At 42.0% G+C, this 14,945-nt stretch overlaps 1 protein-coding gene across 1 annotated transcript in view; it reads right to left on the reverse strand.

Moving 5' to 3' along the window:
* Positions 1-14,945, reverse strand: part of LOC127005543 (kinase D-interacting substrate of 220 kDa B-like) — a 148,190-nt gene that overhangs the window by 118,120 nt on the left and 15,125 nt on the right. The window lies entirely within an intron of this gene.

The following is a 14,945-nucleotide window of genomic DNA, read 5'->3' on the forward strand; positions in this document are numbered from 1 at the left end:
AACAGAACCATAAAAAATAACAACGCACCGATACTCAAATGCGTCTTATAACACCCTAAAAAAAATACACACACACACACACAAAACTTAACCTTGACAATCTAAAAGGCCAGATGTGGGGGGGTGAAGGGGGGAGGGGGGGATGACCTAGAGTATGGGTGCGTAAAATGAGGGGGGGGAGGGGGGGCAGGGGGGGGGGAGAAGGCAAGGGGACGTGAAGAGTAACAGACAGAGAAGGAGGAGGAGGAGAAGGAGGAGGCAAAGATAAATGGGGGAGGTTAGAACATGCAGTGATACATATAAAGAAGGAGGAGGAGGAGGAGGAGGAGGAGGAGGTCAGATGTTGGGTGGGAAGCGAGTATTGGGGAGTAATAGGGAGGGGAGGGGAAGGTAGGGCAGGAGAAGGGAGAGAAGAGGATAGGAGGGGGCGAGGGGAAGGGAGAGGAGGGGAGGATAAGACAGTGATGGCAGTAATGGGTAATGAGAAGGGAGAGGGAATGGGGAGAGGAAGGGAGGGGAGGAGGTAAGATTAGGGGTGCTGGGCGAAAAGTGGCGGTGGGGTGAAGGGGTGATAGAGGGGGTGAATGATGGGGTGTATGGAGGAGGAGGAGGAGGAGAAGGAGAAGGAGGGGAGGAAGAGGGAGATGTGGCAAAAGGAATGGAGACAGATAGGATTGCTGAGGATTTGGTGTGGGAGGAGGAGGAGGAGGAGGAGGAGGAGGAGGAGGAGGAGCTAATGACACTGCAAAGATGGGGATGACTGGGGAGGATGGGGGAGAGGAGAGGAAGAGTTGGGGAGGAGAGAGTGTGTGTGTAAGAAGAAGAAAAGAACAAGAAAATCGAAAAAGAAGAAGAGGAAGAGAAACAAAGCCAAAAGAAGAGGAAAAAGTAAGAACCGAAATAGAAAGAGGAAAGAAGAAAGGATAAAGAGAGGAACAGATATAGGAAGAGAAAAGAAGAGGAACAGAAAGAGAAATAAAAAGTGGAAAGAAAAGGAAGAAAGAAAATAAAAAGAAAAGAAAGGAGAAACAAAAATGAAAGAAGCAGCAAAATGAGGAAGAGGAAGAGAAAGGTAAAAGAAGAGAAGGAAATAGAAAGAGGAAAGAAGTAAAAGAGGAGGAGCAGAATTAGAAAGTAAAAAACGGGCAAAGAGAAAGAAGAGAAAGTGAGAGAAAAAAAAAGAGGGAAAAAGAGGAGAAACAAGAAAGAGAAAGAGGAAGAAAAAGAAGAAAAGAGGAACCAAGAAGACAGTATAGGGAAAAATAGGGAAGGAATGGGTGATGAAGGGGGAGAAGAGGAGGTAGAAAAAAGAAGGGGGTTGTGGGGAGAAAGCGAAGAGAGAAACTGGGAGAGAAAGAGAGAGGGGAGTTTTGCGACATCAATGAGGGGAGGGGGAATTTGAGGGGGTAGCAATTTAATGGGGGGTGGGAGGGTGTAGGAATTTGAGAAGGGGTCGGAATTTGTGGGGGTTGGAATTTAATCTTGTTCCTTTATAATGATCTGTATATATCTCTCTATCTATCTTGCTCTTGCCTGTCTATCATCTGTCTGTGAATGTTGGCAGCTGGTGTATGTATGTAAGTATTTTTTATTTTTTATCAGGGTATCAGGACACCTCTCCTCCCGAAATTGACCTATCTTTCGGCACTCCTCTAACTCTTTTTGGGAGCAGTGAGTAGCGGGCTTTTTTTTCACATTTGTTTCCTTTTTTTTTTATACCCTTGAACAGACTCATTTGCTGTAAAAAGAGTATGCATGTATGTATGTATATATAAATGTATGTATGTGTTTATGTATTTGAAAATGTGTATACTTCAAATTCGCATCTCCGTGGTGTAGTGGTTAGCAGGCCTAGGTACGAATTCTCGGGCATAGGTTCGAATCCTGGTCAGGGCAGTCGACGTGCATTCCACCCAACCACTCATCCTTCCTTCCCGGGCAGGTCGATATACGGTCACCTGGGGAAGCCTGGGGAAGGTAAACTGTGGCAACCGGATGGACACCCCTCCTCCCGAAATTGACCTCTCTTCCGGCCACCTCTTTGGATTCTTTTTGGGAGCAGCGAGTAGCGGGCTTTTTTTATTATTGTTTCCTTTTTTTTGTGCCCTTGAGCTGTCTCCTTTGTTATAAAAAAAAACAAAAAAAACATTGGCCGTGTCCCGGGGTGATGGGTTAATGCCCGCCACAGTCTCAAGGGCCGCTGTGACGGAGATGAACACCGAGGCCACGTGCAGCTTTTACGTATGCCCCCAACTTTACGTTTATCATTATACGAATATGTTAATCATCGCCCTTACTGTCTATGTGTTAGTATGTATGTATGTATGTATGTATGTATGTATGTATAAAACCAGGTTGATAGGTAGGTAGGTAGGTAGGAAGGTAAGGAGGAAGGAAGAAAGGAAGGAAGGAAGAAGGAAAGAAAGAAATAGAAAGATTGAAAAAAAGAAAGAAAAATGAAAGGAAGGAAGGAAGGAAGGAAGGAAAGAAAAAGAAAGAAAAAGAAAAAAAAAGATAGAAATACAGAAAGAAAGAAAAAGAAAGGTGAAAAGACTGAAAAAAAGAAAGAAAAATGAAAGGAAGGAAAGAAAAAAAAGAGAAAGAAAGAAAGAAAGACAAAGACAAAGAAAGAAAGAAAGATGGAAAGACTGAAAAAAAGAAAGAAAAATGAAAGGAAGGAAAAAATCAAGGAAAGACAGAAAAGGAGGGAAGACAGGCAGGAAAGTAGATAGCAAAAATAACAGACAACCTACAGGTAACAAGGTGGACAGTGGGAGAAAATTGGCAAAGCGAGTTAGTCTGTCTGTGTGTCTGTCTGTCTACTTATGTAACACTACGTAATCCCCCCCCCCCCTTCCCCCGTGAACCGTTGGACTAAGTGGAGCAAAAACACTTTAAGAACACATTCCGATACCGCAAAACACCTGAGGACTAAATGAATTCCAATCCACACACCTGACACTCTTTTTGTTGTTGTTTCTTTATACCTTTTCCGTGTTTGTTTGAAGGACGAGGGGGCGAAATGTGTTACGAGAGGAGGAGGAGGAGGAGGAGGAGGAGGAGGAGGAGGTAAGGGAGCAGAAAGATGAGATAAGAACCATATGGAATTGAGGGAAGAATGTGAGGATAAGGAGAAGATAAAAAGAGGAAAAAGGGAAAAAAGAGGAGGAAGAGGAAGAGGAGGAGGAGGAGGAGACGAGGTAAGGGAGCAGAAAGATGAGATAAGAACCATATGGAATTGAGGGAAGAATGTGGAAGAGGAGGATAAAGAGAAGATAAAAAGAGGAAGAAGGGAGAAAAGAGGAGGAAGAGGAAGAAGAGGAGGAGGAGGAGGAGGAGGTAAGGGAGCAGAAAGATGAGATAAGAACCATATGGAATTGAGGGAAGAATGTGGAAGAGGAGGATAAAGAGAAGATAAAAAGAGGAAGAAGGAGGAAGAGGAGGAGTGAGGGGAAGGAGCAGAAAGAGAAAAGATAAGAATGATATGGGGATTGGAGAAAGAATGTGAAAGAGGAGGAATAAGAGAAGAAGAAAAAGAGGAAGGGAGAAAATAGGAGGAAGAGGAACAGGAGAAAGAAGAGGAAGAGGAGAGAAAGAAATAGAACAGGAGATGCAAAAGAGGGAAGAAAAAGAAAGGGTTAAAGAACGTTGAGGGAAAATAGATAAATAGATAGATAGATAGGTAGATAAAGACACGGAGGGGGATAACTACAGACAGGTAAAGGATAAGGGAACAAAAAAAAAACAGAAGTAATGATGGGAGGTAGAGGGAAGGAGAAGAGAGAGGGGGAGGGGAGGTGAAGGGGAGGAGAGAAGGGGGGGGAGGGGGGAGAAAAGGGAGGAGCCAAAAGGGGAAAGGTGAGAGGCGTGAGATCCTTTTAATTACAGGTAGAAGGTAGAGGAGGAGGAGGAGGAGGGGTAGAAGTAGTAGTGGTGAAGAGGTAATTTTTTTATTCTCTCTCTCTCTCTCTCTCTCTCTCTCTCTCTCTCTCTCTCTCTCTCTCTCTCTCTCTCTCTCTCTCTCTCTCTCTCTCTCTCTCACCTGGTAATGATACCCTCGCCAATGTATTCAGACAACCAAAAAAACACACGTCATAAGTGGACCGTTCTGAGCCACTAATCACTCCATCTGTTGCATATGTACGCTCTCTCTCTCTCTCTCTCTCTCTCTCTCTCTCTCTCTCTCTCTCTCTCTCTCTCTCTCTCTCTCTCTCTCTCTCTCTCAATTCGCTTTTTTTTGTCATTTTTGTCATATTTATTTTTTTATCGTTTGTTTTATTTTTGTTTGTTTTATGTTTTGTGTTCTGCTAACTTTCATATTTTTAGTAACTCGTTTTCTTTTTTTCCTTTTTTTCTTTCTTCATTTTTTTTATCTCTCATTTCTTTAGTTGTTTCTTCTCGCTTCTTTATCTCTTTTATTTACTTTCATGTCCAATGTTTTCATACCTCGCATTTTCTTTCTTTTTTCCACATTCTTTTTTCTCATTTTTTTCTTGTTATTTATTTTGTTTTCCTTTTTCTTACTGCTTCATTTATTTTCGTCTCTTACATATTGCGATTTATTTGTGTCTTTCTCCACTTTTTTCTCTTTCCTTTTCTACTTCTTTCCTTCTTCCTTCAGCTAATCTCTTCTCTTCTCTCTCTGCTTTTATATTTCTCTCTTTTATTCTTATTCTCTTCTTTTTCTCTCTTTCATTTTTTCTCTTCTTCTTTCTTCAGTTTTCTCTTTCTTAAGTCTATCTTTTTTGTATTCCTCTCATTTTTCTCTTATTTCCCTTCTTTTCGATTTTTTTCCTTTTGTGTTTCCATTTAACTTTCGTAATCTCAATCCCCTTTTTCTCCTTCATTTACTTTTGCTGCCATCGTTTACATGCCTCGCCATTCCTCTCTTTCTTTATTCTCTCTTTATCTTTCCTTCTTTACTCCGGCCTCTGTATCTTTCTCCCTTTGTCTTCGTTTGTTTGTCCAAGTTTCTGAGGGCAGACTAAACCAAAGATTGCAGAGGGAAGTGAAAGCAGAGGAACAAATGATAAAAGAATAATAAATAGTAACAAGAGTAATGGAAGTAGTAAGTTAATAAAAAAAAGTAATAAAAGTAATAAAGTAATAAAAGAGGGAAGAGGCAACAGTGGATGACATTGGTTAGGTTAAGGAAGGTTGCATCTACTACTACTACTACTACTACTACTACTACTACTGCTACTACTACTGCTACGATTACTGCAATTACTTTACCCACTACTATGATTATAACACACACACACACACACACACACACACACACACACACACACACACACACACACACACACACACATTAATTTCTGAGAATCTTGGCAGAACGTAACTTCCTCCCCTCCCTCCGTCTCCCCCTTCCTCCCTCCCTCCCTCCATCCCTCACCTCCTCACACCTGGATGATCTCTCCACTTTCACTCTCCATACGCAGAAAGACACGCCGCGTCTCCTCCTCCTCCTCCTCCTCTTATTTGCTCTTCGTCTCTGTTTATTCCTCCCTCTCTTTGCTCTTCCCTTTCCCTTTCCTTACCCGGTTTTCGTTCCCTCCCTTCCCGTTCTTTACCTTTTATTTCATTTCTCTGTTTATTATTTTTTCCACGTTCCCTTCCTTCCTAGTTTTTCCTTGTATTTTTACCTGAACTTTACCTGTATTTACGTTTTACTGTGTTTTAAATCAGACTAAAAAAACATTCGCTTCATCTTAAGTTTCACAATCATGGTTTTAACTTTTTTTTTAATCGATTTGGTTTTCTCGATTTTTGTGAAGTTAGAGATGTCTTTTTTTTCAAGCAAGATTAAGAACTATTGATGGGTGTCTAGAGGGTTGTGTTGGGTTGTCAGGTGGTGACTGTTAATGTTTGAAGGTTAAGCAAATATTATCAAACTCTATAACCAGTAACTCTTTCTCTCTCATTTCATTTCTTCACAAACCATATTTTTAAACCTTAATTCTTTCTTTCTTCATTCATCTCTACATCAGTTCTCTTCATCATTCTTCAAACTCAGTTACTATCTCTTCCTCTATAGTTCATCTCTCCACTAACCATATCTTCAAACTCTATCACTAACTCTATCTCTATTCAGCCCTTCATCACTTCATCATTCTTCATATTCAATTACCATCTCTTCCTCTATAGTTCATCTCTTCACAAACCATATTTTAAAACTCTATCACTAACTCTATGTCTGTTCAGCTCTACATCAGTTCTCTTCATTAATCTTCACACTCTATTACTATCTCTTTTTCTTTTAGTTCATCTCTTCACTAGCTATAATTTCAAACTTTATTACAAACTTTTTCTCCCTCAGTTTATTTCTACGTCAGTTCTCTTCATCATTTTTCATACTATGTTATATCTCTCAGTTCATCTCCTCAACAATTTTCTTCATCATCTTTCAAATTCTACGACTAACTCATTTCATCCTTTCATCATTTTTCTTCATCATTTTTCATACTCTACAACTAAGTCTCTCAATCCATCTCATCATTTCTCCTCCTCATCTTTAAAACTCTGCTACTATTTCTCTCTTTTTCTCTCAGTTCCTCTCTTCGTCACTTCTCTTCATTAAGAACATAAGAACATAAGAACGCAGGAGTCTGCAAGAGGCCGGTAGGCCTGTACGAGTCTCTTTATCATCGTTCATAGTCTACCACTGATTCTCGAAGTCTATCACTCTCCCTCTCTCAGTTCTTCTCAGATCACAAAGACTCTCAAAAGTATAGTGTTAAGACCCATATTCTCAGACATTTAAGGCCTTACACACTCACACTTGATAAGGCCTTCGTAGAGGTTGCGTTAGTAGTTCCATGGGGGGTGGTTTTAAGAGCCTTGTGATAGTGTGACAAGGCTTCTGCACCATGACCGTGAAAAACAGTCTTGAGAACCAGACCCATATCCCTCGTGGCCCTTGAAGACAGCTTGTGAGAGTCGGAAGGGTCTGGGAATAGTAAACATTATAATGACATTGTCGAGTTTATGTTTATCCCTAGAACTGTGACATCCGGGTTACCACAGTTTACCTTCCCTAGGTTTCCCCAGGTACACCGCTGCGGGGGGTTGGGGGCGGGGAGGCGGGGGTGGGGGGGGTGTTGATTTCAGCGATCGGGGATGATAGCATTTGAGTGAATCCCCATTTTTTCTTCTTCTCCATTTGACTCACGATTTTGCTTTTTTTTTTTTCTCTCTTACAAACAAAGATGAAGTTTTTATTCCACTTAATTTTTTGTCTCTGCACTGTGACTAGATACTTTCTTCCTTCTCATAGGAAAAGGTATTTCCTTCTCTATCTACAAAAAATTAATAAGTTTGCAGAAGACGACTTTGTATGGACAGAAAACGTAAGAAAATGCGTTAACAAAAATATATAACACAGGAAATATGAATGAAAAAGAAAGACATAAAAAAACTATCTACAAAAAAATAATTGAGTTTAGAGATGAATATAATCTGCAAGGATGTTTCTCTTCTCTATTTTCACTTCTTTTCTATTTTCTCCTCTTCTCCTTCCGTTTCTCTTTTCTTCTTTTCTAATCTCTTCTCTCTGTAATCTCAATATTTGTAAATTCACCTTTTTCCATCACTTAAAGATAGGAAGTTGTTTTCCTAAGTAAACTCAACTCATATTTTATTTTCTCTATTTTCTTTTCTATCTCAAAGGTAAGACACAAAGGTAACAAGCATATGTGAAAAACGCAACATCTCTCTCTCTCTCTCTCTCTCTCTCTCTCTCTCTCTCTCTCTCTCTCTCTCTCTCTCTCTCTCTCTCTCTCTCTCTCTCTCTCTCTCTCTCTCTCTCTCTCTCTCTCTCTCTCTCTCTCTCTCTCTCTCTCTCTCTCTCTCTCTCTCTCTCTCTCTCTCTCTCATAGATAACAAAACACATCCGCCTCCTCCACTTCCTCGCACTCTTATACCACTCACGATGCATCAATTCTCTTTTTTATCTTTCCCCTCGCTAATGATTTACGAGCGGATGCCTAACCATATTTTCCCTTCCGCCTCATCCATCCTGTGTTTATCGTGAGTTTATCTTTCATCCGTCTGATTAATGTTGTCGATTAGTGAGTGCGTGTGTGTGTGTGTGTGTGTGTGTGTGTGTGTGTTCTTGTCACTGATGCTGTCGATGGTGGGGATAGTGAAGATGATGAAGATGGCTATATAATAATCCTATTTGTGTTTCTTTCCTCATTTTCTTTATTATTATTATTATTATTATTATTATTATTATTATTATTATTATTATTATTATTATTATTATTATTATTATTATTATTATTGTTATTATCATCAAATTTTTCGTCATTATCATTGTTATCATTATTGTTTTATCATTATTGGCATTATTAGTATCAGTATTTTTATCGTTAGTAGTATTACCATTATTATTATTACTGTAACTATTATAATTATCATATGCATCAATTCTAATACATTATACAACTCACTCCCATCTATTTAATTTCTCTTTCCTCCTCCGCCACTGACAACAACGCCCACGATAAAAAAAAAAAAGCAATCCATAACAGCGAACAAGCCTCCCCGTCACGAATTCATCTCTGCCACTGCCGAATAAAGACCAACACTCCAGATATATATTTCTCACCCTCAGTCCCTTACTCCTTATTTTTTCCTTTATTTTTTCCCCCTGCACGCCGTTTGTCTTGTGTTTCCCTTCCCCTCCCCCTCCTTCCCTTTCCCTCCCTCTCATTCCCTTCCCCTTCCAGCCCACACGCCCTTCCAAGGTAGAACGGTAAGTCAGCCCAGGGTGGAAAAAAACTATACATATCCTGACTGGGAGCACATTGTAGTCTGAAACGGTCTCAAGCAAGTGTTCTGAAGGTATTGTCTCTGTACCTGTATTGAGAGGAGTTCGTGAGGGTATAAGAAGAGGAATATGCAGGTATAAGATGAAGTATAAGAAGAGAAATAAGGCCGGTATAAGGTGAGGTATAAGAAGAGAAATAAGGCCGGTATAAGGTGAGGTATGAGGTGAGGTATAAGGAGAGAGAGACAGAGAGAAAGAGGGAGAGATTTCGTGAGCTGTTTGATTGTCGTGACTAAATGGAAACAAAACAAATCAAAACAAAACATTACTAAATTCTGGTGTTTATTCAGAGCCATACTTAGTTTTCTTTTTTTCTTTTCCACACGATGTTCAAGCTATAGTGTCTTCCTACTCCTCTTTTTTTTTCTCTCTCTCATGTCTTCCTTTACTCATTCCCTCCTCCTCCTCTTCCTCGGCCTTCCTCACTTCCTTCTATCCGGTACTCTCTCTATCTCTTTACTTGTCCTCCTATCATTCCTCATTTTGTCTCTGTCCTCCTCCGTCTCCATCTCTTCCACTTTATACTTTCATTCCCTTTGTTCTGTCTTCCTTCATATTCCTCTCTTCCTTCTTCCCTCTACTTCCACTCTATTCACTTGTCTTCCTATATACCCCCCTTTTTTGTCTCTCTTTTGTCCATCTCTTCCACTTTGTACTTTCATCTTGTTTCTCTTCCTTCATATTCCTCTCTTCCTTCTTCACTCAACTTCCACTCTCTTCACTTGTCTTCCTACATACTCCACTTTTTGTCTCTTTTGTCTTTCTTTACACTATCTATCCACCTCCTTTCCACCTCCTTCTCCTCCTCCTCTCTCTTCCTTCCTTCTATCCTGTACTTTCAATATCATTACTTGTCCTCCTATGTACTTCTTTTTTATCTCATGTCTTTGTTAATTCTACCTCTTCCTTTTCCTTTCTAATCCTTTTTTTCCATCCTATTTTTTCTTCATTATCATTAGTACTTGTCTTATTTTCGTCTCTCTAGTCTCTTTTTACGCTATCCATCTTCCTCCTCCTCCTCCTCCTCCTCCTTTCTCTTCCTTCCTTCTGTACTTCCTTTCTCATAATGCGAAACATAAGCCAGTTGATCAAGGTTATCAGTGCCCGTTTCCGACACCTTTCGCTCATTCTCTTTTTTTATCGTTCGCTCGGTGGGAAGATACTTTTGGGGGTGAGTGTGCAGCGGCCTCGTCAGCCACGTCACACTTCGCTGCTGCTCCAACGGGAAACTTGACAGGGTGGAAAAAAGGGTCTTAAGGGGGAAAAAAAAAAAGTGTTGTGAAAAACTTGCAAAGGAAACAATGCACGGGAAGGTCGTGAGAAGGGAGGAGACACACGCAGGATGAACGAGACCGAGGCGCCGCGGGAGTACGCACAGGACGAACGAGGCTGTTATTACTTTCTCATACTGGGGCGAAATGTTTTATACTTTTTTTTATATATTTTTACTTCGATAAATTAGATAGAGATATACGAGAGTGAGCTGTTTTATACTTTTTTTTATTTTATATTTTTACTTCGATAAATTATTAGAGAGAATTACTAGAGTGACTGATTTTATACTTTTTTTATATCATTACTTCGATAAATTAGATAGAGAATGACTAGAGTGAATTATTTTATACTTTTTATTTTTATATTTCTAATATATATATATATATATATATATATATATATATATATATATATATATATATATATATATATATATATATATATATATATATATATATATATATATATATATATATATATATATATATATATATATATATATATATATATATATATATATATATATATATATATATATATATATATATATATATATATATATATATATATATATATATATATATATATATATATATATATATATATATAAGATAAATAATTAAACAGAGATATCTGCGTAAAAACTATAAACGAGCATACGTCCTCGTTTCTGTTCATAGCAATTTTTTTTTCACTGTCATTTCTAAACGAAATTTCAGTTTGACAGTATCCTGATTTTTTTTTTTTAAGTTCGGGTTTAATTTCCCTCACCTGTAAACACCTGACCCATAAACACCCGACTTGGCGCATAAACCAACCAAGCCAAACAACCAGACAAGGCCGCCACACATACCAGCCCTGGAAACAAACACAGCCCATCCATATAACATCCCATAACAGCCTCTACACAAACGCCAGGTATAAATCAGCCCGGCCCAGGTAAGGACACACCTGACACACACGGGACTCAGGTGACCCTCGCCCGCCAGACGCATACTAAGTGCAGGACGGGGGACGCCCAACACATTCTTAGCAGCAGGGTGGACAACGCCTACCGAATACAGATTCCAGGGTGGACGGCGCCGATTAACTATCACTTCCAGGACGAATGAGGTCTGCTGAATAATAATCGCAGGGTGAGCCAACGAGCCTATTAATTATTACGAGAAGGGTGAAAGACGCCCTGAATGCTAATCCCAGGAGGAACTGAGCCAATTAAAAGTGTATTTCCTAAGACAAATATAATAAAAAAGTATACTATTCCCAGGATAAACAAAGTCTTTTACGTATCTTATTTCCAGGATGAACAAAATTTCATGAGAATTAATTTCATAATAGTTTTGTATCTATTAAAAGCTGACAACCCCCAACCTAATCCCTCACCCCCACCCCCCATCATCCCCCCCTCGCCCTGCCTAACCTAACCTAACATAACATAACATAACATAATATAAACAAAAATAACCTGACCTAAACTAACCTAACCTGACCTAATCTAGCCTGACATGACAAACCTAGGCCAGCCCAGTCTGCACCCCGCCTCTCCTGGTCACCCCCCACCCTCCCGCCACGCACCACCACCCCCTTGGTCAACCCTGCCCCGCCCTTATCCCACCCCACCTTACCTTACCCTACCTTGACTTGCCTAACCTAACTTAACAAACCTAGCAAAGAATGTATAATCCTCCTTTACCCACCACCCCTGACCTTACCTTACCGAGCCTACCCATGAATGTTTGCCACGGGATTGCCACCCAACCCATGCCCCTACCCATATCCACCCCCAACCTCTCCACCTTGCCCCGCCCGGCCTCACCCACCACTCTACCCATTACAACCTTGCCTTGCCTAACATAACTTGCCTTAACCTATACAAGAATGTCCGCCAAATCACCTACCCACGCCAACTTGCCCCCCCCCTCCCTTCCCCTTCCCTTCTCCCCTGCCACCCCGCACCGCACCGCCCAACCTCTCCCCGCCTACCTATTGGACCTTGCCTAACCTAACCTAACCTAGCCAAAAATTAAGGCAATTCACCTACCCACCCCATCCCACCCCTTCCCTTCCCTTCCATTTCCGCCCCCTACACCCATTACAACCTTACCATATCTCCTAACTTGACCTAATCTACCTAAGAATGTATGACACCCCTTACCCACCTTTTCTTTCCATTCCCCTTCGTCTCACCCTTTCCCTTCACTTCACTTCCCGCCAGACCTTCCGTAACCTATCCAACTCCATCCTATCCCACCCTTTCCTTTCCCTTCCCTTCCTTTCCCTAACCTAACCTAACCTATCCAAGAATTAAAGGTACTCCCCACCCTACCCCTTCCCTTCCCGTCGGACCTTCCCTAACCTAACCTAACCTATCCAAGAATTAAAGTTACTCCATCCTACCACTTCCCTTCCCTTCCCTTCCCGTCGGACCTTCCCTAACCTAACCAAGAATAAAGCTACTCCATCCTATCCCATCCCTTCCCTTCCAGTCGGCCTTCCCTAACCTATCCAAGAATTAAAGGTACTCCATCCTACCCCTTCCCTTCCCTTCCCATCCCTTCCCTTCCCTTCCCGTCGGACCTTCCCTAACCTAACCTAACCTATCCAAGAATGTCCGCCGCCTCACCTAACCACCCCTTCCCTTCCCTTACCTTGCCTCCCTTCCCGCCTACCCACCGGACCTTGCCTAACCTAACCTAACCTATTCAAGAATCTCCACCACCCAACCCTACCCTCCCCATCCCTTACCTTACCTTGCCCCCCTCCCCGCCTACCCACCGGACCTTGCCTAACCTAACCTAACCTATCCAAGAATGTCCACCATCCCACCTTACCCTCCCCATCCCTTACCTTACCTTGCCCCCCTCCCCGCCTACCCACCGGACCTTGCCTAACCTAACATAACCTATCCAAGAATGTCCGCCTCACCTACCCACCCTTTCCCTTACCTTACCTTGCCCCCCTCCCCGCCTACCCACCGGACCTTGCCTAACCTAACATAACCTATCCAAGAATGTCCGCCTCACCTACCCACCCCTTCCCTTCCATTACCTTGTCCCCCTCCCCGCCTACCCACCGAACCTTGCCTAACCTAACATAACCTATCCAAGAATGTCCGCCTCACCTACCCACCCTTTCCCTTCCATTACCTTGTCCCCCTCCCCGCCTACCCACCGGACCTTGCCTAACCTAACCTAACCTATCCAAGAATGTCCGCCGCCTCACCTAACCACCCCTTCCCTTCCCTTACCTTGTCCCCCTCCCAGCCTACCCACCGGACCTTGCCTAACCTAACATAACCTATCAGAGAATGTCCACCACCTCACCTACCCACCCCTTCCCTTCCCTTCTCTTCCCGCTCCACCCTTCTTGTCACCGAACTTTGCCTGACCTAACCTACAGAAGAACTTAAATCACCCCAACCTGCCCCACCTCACCCCCTCCCTTCCCTTTCCGCTCCACCCACCCCTCCCACCTTCCTTCTCACCGAACTTTGCCTGACCTAACCGATGCAAGAACTTAAATCACCCCAACCTGCCCCACCTCACCCCCTCCCTTCCCTTCCCTTCCCTTCCCTTCCCTTTCCGCTCCACCCCACCCCTCCCACCCTCCGTCTCACCGAACTTTGCCTGACCTAACCGATGCAAGAACTTAAATCACCCCAACCTGCCCTACGCCACCCCCTCCCTTCCCTTCCCTTTCCCCACCCCCACCCCCACCCCCGCCCCGACCTGCCCCGCCCCGCCGTGACATCCTGCTAGCGACGGCGCCCTTGGGAGAAGCCTTGGGGCACGCCACCTCTGCAGCCGCTGCCCCGACCTTGCCACGCCCCGCGCTCACACACACACACACACACACACACACACACACACACACACACACACACACACACACACACACACACACACACACACATACACACACACAAACAGGGTCACTTTCCTTTTTTTTATTTCTTTCTTTTCCTTTACTGTTTTTTTTTGTGTGTGTGTTTGTTGTCTTATTACCTTCGTTTATGTTTGTTTGTTTGTTTATTTGTATGTTTTCGTTTCCGTTTTCTTTTATTAGCCCTCTCCTCCCCCCTGACAAAAAAAAAAAAAACGAAAAAAAAACAATACATCGTTCATGGAGAGTATAATGTTAAACGCCTTCATAACACGATACAAACATGAAACTTGACACGTAACTTCCGCGCACACACACACACACACACACACACACACACACACACACACACACACACACACACACACGATTACGAGCTTCAATCCATTTTCAAGCTAACAAGAACAACAGCAGCAGCAAGAACAACAATAATAACAATACAAACACACACACACACACACACGCACGCACGTACAAAAAAAAAAAACGCATGGAGGCACAAAAAAGGTCTTCACAACTACCCCAAAAAGGTCACAATACTAAGCGACGCAGCACAGATTAATAAAAAAAAGAGATGTATAAAAAAAAAGGGTTCGGGCACTACCATTTCTCGGCCTTGGCAAACAATAGCATGCCCTGATGTGTGTTATTTGTTTGTTTTTTTAATACATGTTTTATTCTTGTCTATGTTTTGTCTGTTTTATTCTCCCTCGTTTTATCTCTCTATTATTTTGTCTTTTTTATCCCTTCTATCATTCATCTTCTTTATTCTTCTCTCCTATCTCCATTATTCCTTTTTTATCCCTCTCTCCTTCTATCTCTATCCTTAAGCTTTTTCTGTCCCTCTTTCCTATCTCTATTCTTCTTTTTTTATCTCTCTCTCCTTCAATCTCTATCATTAATCTTTTTTGTCCCTCTCTTCTCCTATCTCTACCATTCATCTTTTTTC

This window comes from Eriocheir sinensis, chromosome 30 (genome assembly GCF_024679095.1).
Source record: "Eriocheir sinensis breed Jianghai 21 chromosome 30, ASM2467909v1, whole genome shotgun sequence".
In the NCBI taxonomy this organism is placed as follows: Eukaryota; Metazoa; Arthropoda; class Malacostraca; order Decapoda; family Varunidae; genus Eriocheir; species Eriocheir sinensis.